Raw genomic sequence first — 6,000 nt, 5'->3', positions numbered from 1 at the left:
CTCCAGAGCGGCAGAATTACTCCAGCATTTGTGTCGATCTTCGGTGTAAACCAGAGTCTGAAGGTCTCGATCCGAAACGTCACCCATTCCTTCTCTCCAGATATGTTGCCGGTCCCGTTGAGTTACTCCAGCATTCTTTGTCCGTCCGCAGTTCCTTTCTACACAGACATATTCAGCCTTTGTGTGGCCACTAATTTCATTGAAGTTTCCTTCTCTTCTGCATCCAGCTGACCCCACACACATAGATGGATAATATTTGTGTGTTCCTTCTCCTTTAAAGCAGTGGCCTCTCATTTTGTGTAAGTTCTCGTGGGGCACAGTCAATCTTCATTAATAATGCATGGCATCACAGCCCCTTGCGAAATACTTTTTAAAAATAGAATGAGTAGTCTACTTGATTGGCGATATTAAGATTAAACTCTTTACTTTCTTTATCTGACTCTACGAATTTACATTTTTCAATGAATCCCCTTGGATAATCCGAATAATCATCGTCTTTTCTAAGAGAGGAGTGCTGATGATACCGGATATGCCCCCAACCTGCTCCTGATTTTATTATTAATAGACTTTAGAGATACAGCGCAGAAACAGGCCCTTCGGCCCACCGTGTCCACACCGACCAGTGATCCCCGTACACTAACTCTATCCTACACACTAACGATAATTTACCATTTTTACTGAAGCCAATTAAGCTACAAAACCTGCACGTCTTTGGAGTGCGGGAGGAAACCGGAGCACCTGGGGAAAGCCCGCGCGGTCACTGGGAGAACCTACAAACTCCATACAGACAGCACCCGTAGTAAGGATCGAACCTGGATCTCTGGCACTGCGAGGCAGCAACTCCCATGAACCTTCAAGTGAAAAGCTTGGATAGAGTGGATGTGGAGAGGATGGTGGGAGTCTAGAACTAGAGGTTATAGCTTCAGAATTAAAGGACGTTCTTTTAGGAAGGAGATGAGGATAAATTTCTTTAGTCAGAGGGTGGTGAATCTGTGGAATCCTTTGCCACAGGAAGTTGTACAGGCCAAGTCAGTGGATATTTCTAAGGCAGAGGTACAATACAATACAATATATCTTTATTGTCATTGTACAGGGGTACAACGAGATTGGGAATGCGCCTCCCATACGATGCAATAATTTAATTAGCTAGTCAGTATTAATTTAAACAACTCAATGAAACAAATTGTAACAGTTTTAAAACAGAATAAAGTGCAGTAGATCTGTGCCGGATCACTGTGCGATGTGACCATCCGGCTCAGCAGGACCGGTTCATAGCAGCTATGGCCCTGGGGATGAAGCTGTTCCTGAGTCTGGAGGTGCGGGCGTAGAAGGCCTTGTATCGTCTGCCCGATGGTAGAAGTTCGAACAGACTGTTGCAGGGGTGTGAAGAGTCTTTGTGGATGCGGGTGGCTTTTCTGAGGCATCGTGTGTTGTAGATGCCCTCCAAGGCTGGTAGCTGTGTTCCGATGGTCCTCTGAGCTCTATGGACTACCCGCTGAAGAGCTTTCCTCTCTGCCTCCGTGCAGCTGAGATACCACACAGGGATGCCATGTGTTAGGATGCTCTCTATGGTGCAGCGGTAGAATGTCGTCAGCAGCTGTTGGGGTAGACCAGACTTCTTCAGTGTTCTTGGGTAGAACAGTCATTGCTGTGCCTTCTTGACCAGCGCAGCAGTGTTATTGGACCATGTTAGGTCCTCCGAAATGTGAGTGCCCAAAAACTTGAAGCTGGATACTCTCTCCACACTGGATAGATAGATTCTTGATTTGTACGGGTGTCAGTTATGGGGAGAAAGCAGGAGAATGGGGTTTAGAGGGAGAGATAGATCAGCCATGGGGGGGGGATCTTATTGAAACATATAAGATAATTAGGGGATTGGACACATTAGAGGCAGGAAACATGTTCCCAATGTTGGGGGTGTCCAGAACAAGAGGCCACAGTTTAAGAATAAGGGGTAGGCCATTTAGAACGGAGATGAGGAAGAACTCTTTCAGTCAGAGAGTGGTGAAGGTGTGGAATTCTCTGCCTCAGAAGGCAGTGGAGGCCAGTTCGTTGGATGCTTTCAAGAGAGAGCTGGATAGAACTCTTAAGGATAGCGGAGTGAGGGGGTATGGGGAGAAGGCAGGAACGGGGTACTGATTGAGAGTGATCAGCCATGATCGCATTGAATGGCGGTGCTGGCTCGAAGGGCTGAATGGCCTACTCCTGCATCTATTGTCTATTGTCTATTGAATGGCGGAGTAGACTCGATGGGCCGAATGTCCTAATTCTACTACTATGCCTTATGACCTTATGATCCCTCCTGCTGCGCCGCCATGCCTCCCCAAATTTGAAAGGATATTACGATGCTCACAGAGTGTATTTGAGTCACGCATAAATTGGCCATGTACAGTCAATGCTGTTGTCATAATGGACTGTGAACAATGGTTCGGTTGAATGCAGAGCAACAACTTGGTGATCTGCTGAGTCACATGAAAATGGTGGCCCACGTCTCCTTTTGAGGTTTGTGAGGGGAAATTGAGTATGTTTTGTAACCTGATTAAAATAGAATTAGCTCTGCTGTGATGTTTATACATCATGATTAAATGTGTAGGTTGTCTTTTCAAATACGCAGGCTGTGAATTTCTCAATGAAACCCTGTATAAAATCTGACATTGTTGGCAACTTTTTATTTTTGTAAAGTTGAATAGATTGAGATGTTTAAGGTGCAAGGGGAAAGATTTAGCCGGAACTTGATGGGGCAACTTTTTTGCACAGTTGGTGGTGGGTGAATGGAACGAGCTGCCAGAGGAGGTCGTTGAGGCAGGAACTATAGCGGCATTTTAGTTTAGTTTAGTTTAAAGATACAGTGTGGAAACAGGCCCTTTCAGCCCACCGGGTCTGCGCCGACCAGCGTTCCCCACATTATCCTACACCCACTGGGGACAATTTTTACATTTACCAAGCCAATTAACCTACAAACCTGTACGTCTTTGGAATGTGGGAGGAAACCGAAGATCTCGGAGAAAACCCATGCAGGTCACGGGGAGAACGTACAAACTCCTTACAGACAGCACCCATAATCGGGATTGAACCCAGGTCTCCGGCACTGCCTTCACTGTAAGGCAGCAACTCTACCGCTGCGCCACCGTGCCGCCCTAAACGATTTGTAAACAATGCCAAAATATTGCGACTATGCATTTGTGGGTTATGCAAAATAGTTTCACTGTGCGTGACAATAAAGAACTATTGAACAATTTTTAAAAGTCAATTTTAAAAGTTGCAACGGAATTTCGTTCAAATATGCACTCGTCTGGTGTATAGTTTTGAATGACAATAAAGTTATATTCATTCATTCATTCATTCATTCAAAAGACATTTGGGCAGGTACAAGGATAGGAAAGGATTAAAGGGATATGGGCCAAATGCAGGCTGGAATGCCACGTGTAGATCGGGCATCTTGATCGGCTTGGGCAAGTTGGGCCAAAGCCTGTTTCTGTGCTGTATGCCTCAATGGCTATAATTTAAACTCTACCTCTTAGGAGATATATTCTTGCTCCCAGGTCTACTAAGCTGTGTATTTGTTCTAAAGCAGCAGCATTAATTGCTGAAAAAAATCTGAGGCAAGAACAAATCTGGGATTTTGTGTAACCCCATTTCAATAGATGGGTTTTTGGTGAAAGTTTCAAATTCTTATGACCTGGACAAGTAGTAAACAAATAGAGCTGGACGCATCACACTTGTCGGGTAGCTCTTAGAGCCAGGTTAATGTACAATAATACACCATGTCCGGGAAATGGAAGCCAGTGGTACATAAGGTAGGAACATATGGTTAAGGATGTCCCCAGTGAGGTAATAATGTCAACATTCCCTCTCTGTTACAAGCTGGAATTCCCCAAACCCCCTCTCTACGTGCGGATTCAGTCTCGAAGGATATTTCCTGATTCAAATCTCCTTGGGCTTAAACCGGCAAACCTTGCGCATGGACTGAATTCTTTGCCTTTTACAAAATTGATTTTAAGGGTAGTGATGAAGGCATTTGGAGTTTTGCCAATTTTCTACCATTTTCTCTCCACATCTTTCAAGATCAGCCTTGCGGGAATTTATCTCTGAGGGCACCCACAGCCTACTAAAAGCCTATTGAAGAGTTCTCTCGTTGAGTGTCTTTTGTTTTCCTCTCTCATCGGAGAAAGAGAGAGCAGACCTTGCTTTCCTGTTGCCACGCAGTGAAAAAAAACAGTAAGTCAACTCAAAATGAAAATTCAACATTGAAATGGTATCTATTTTATTGGTTGGATAACACACAAAATTGCTGAGCCACAAACTCTCCAGTTTGTGACTACGCTCTTTTAAATAATTTATTGCTTGCATTTTGCCATTTTGGTTTCTTGTTAACACACAGGTGAAATTACAGTTAAGAATATAACCTTGAGAGTTTGGAATAATATAGCATGCAAACTACTTGACTTGGGTACACCTGCATTAATCTCAAGTGTATATTTCTGATCGGTTTACAGATGGGGACATTTAACTAGGATCGTCTTTTGCTGTCTCGGTGAGACGGTGTGTTTTTTTTCCAGGTGTGCGGGTAATTCTGAAGCAATCGTCTTGGGAACCAACAAAACATGCCGCACGATGCGAAAGACCGGTTAAAAATTTTGCAGTTAACTGAACTAATGCAAAACAGGGATAGAGTTTCAAACGACAACACCAGAAGATAATTTTCCGGGCTGGCTGGAAAAAACAGCAACGGTGTTTGACTCAGTTTGTGGCACCCTTCTCTCTCTCACACAAAAGGTTGTAGGTTCAAGTCCCACTCCGGAGACTGGGGGTCAAAGCTCCAGACTGACAGTGCTGTGTATCAGTAGAACGATGAGATGTTCAGTTAGGTCCGTGAATGCTTTCTCAAGTAGGACGTCGAGCAGAGAACAGTACGGCACAGCAACAGGTCCTTTGCTAGGCAGGTGGCACGGTGGTGCAGCAATAGAGTTGCTGCCTTACAGTGCCAGAGACCCCGGTTCGATCTTCTCTATGGGTGCTGTTTTGTACGGAATTTGTACGTTCTCCCTGTGACCGTGTGGGTTTTCTCCGGGTCCTCCAGTTTCCTCCCACATTGCAAATATGTACAGGTTTGTAGGTTTATTGGCTTCGGTAAGAATTTGTAAATTGTAAAATGGCTCTAGTGTGTAGGACAGTGCTAGTGTTTGGGGATTGCTGGTCGAGTCGGTGGGTCTAAGGGCCTGTTTCCGTGTTGTATCTCTAAACTAAAAATCTTTAGCACACCATGTCTGTGCCAACGTGATGCCATTAATCATTAACCATTAATGTCCTCTGCTGCACGTGATCCTTATCCCTCCACTCACTGCATCCATGTGGCAATCGAAAAGCCTCTTAAATGCCAATTTCATATCTGTTTCCCCCATCACCCCTGTCAGCACATTCCAGGCATTTACCACGTTCTGTGTTAAAAAGAATTTGCCCTGTACATCTACTTTAAACTTTGTCACTTTCACCTTAAAGCTATGCTTGTGTAAGAAAATAACTGCAGATGCTGGTACAAATCGAAGGTATTTATTTCACAAAATGCTGGAGTAAATCAGCAGGTCAGGCAGCATCTCAGTGACGTTTCGGGTCGAGACCCTTCTTCAGACTGATGTCAGGGGGGCGGGAAAAAGGAAGGATATAGGTGGAGGCAGGAAGATAGAGGGAGAACTGGGAAGGGGAGGGGAAGAGAGGGACAGAGGAACTATCTAAAGTTGGAGAAGTCAATGTTCATACCGCTGGGCTGCAAGCTGCCCAAGCGAAATATGAGGTGCTGTTCCTCCAATTTCCGGTGGGCCTCACTATGGCACTGGAGGAGGCCCATGACAGAAAGGTCAGACTGGGAGTGGGAGGGGGAGTTGAAGTGCTCAGCCACCGGGAGATCAGGTTGGTTAAGGCGGACTGAGCTATTCCTTCTCGTCATGGGATACAGGTTCTGACTGGCTAAACTATCTCATAATTTTATAAACGTCTATCTGG

This window comes from Rhinoraja longicauda, chromosome 15 (assembly GCF_053455715.1).
Source record: "Rhinoraja longicauda isolate Sanriku21f chromosome 15, sRhiLon1.1, whole genome shotgun sequence".
Classification (NCBI taxonomy): Eukaryota; Metazoa; Chordata; class Chondrichthyes; order Rajiformes; family Arhynchobatidae; genus Rhinoraja; species Rhinoraja longicauda.
Note: the sequence above shows the minus strand (reverse complement) of the source record.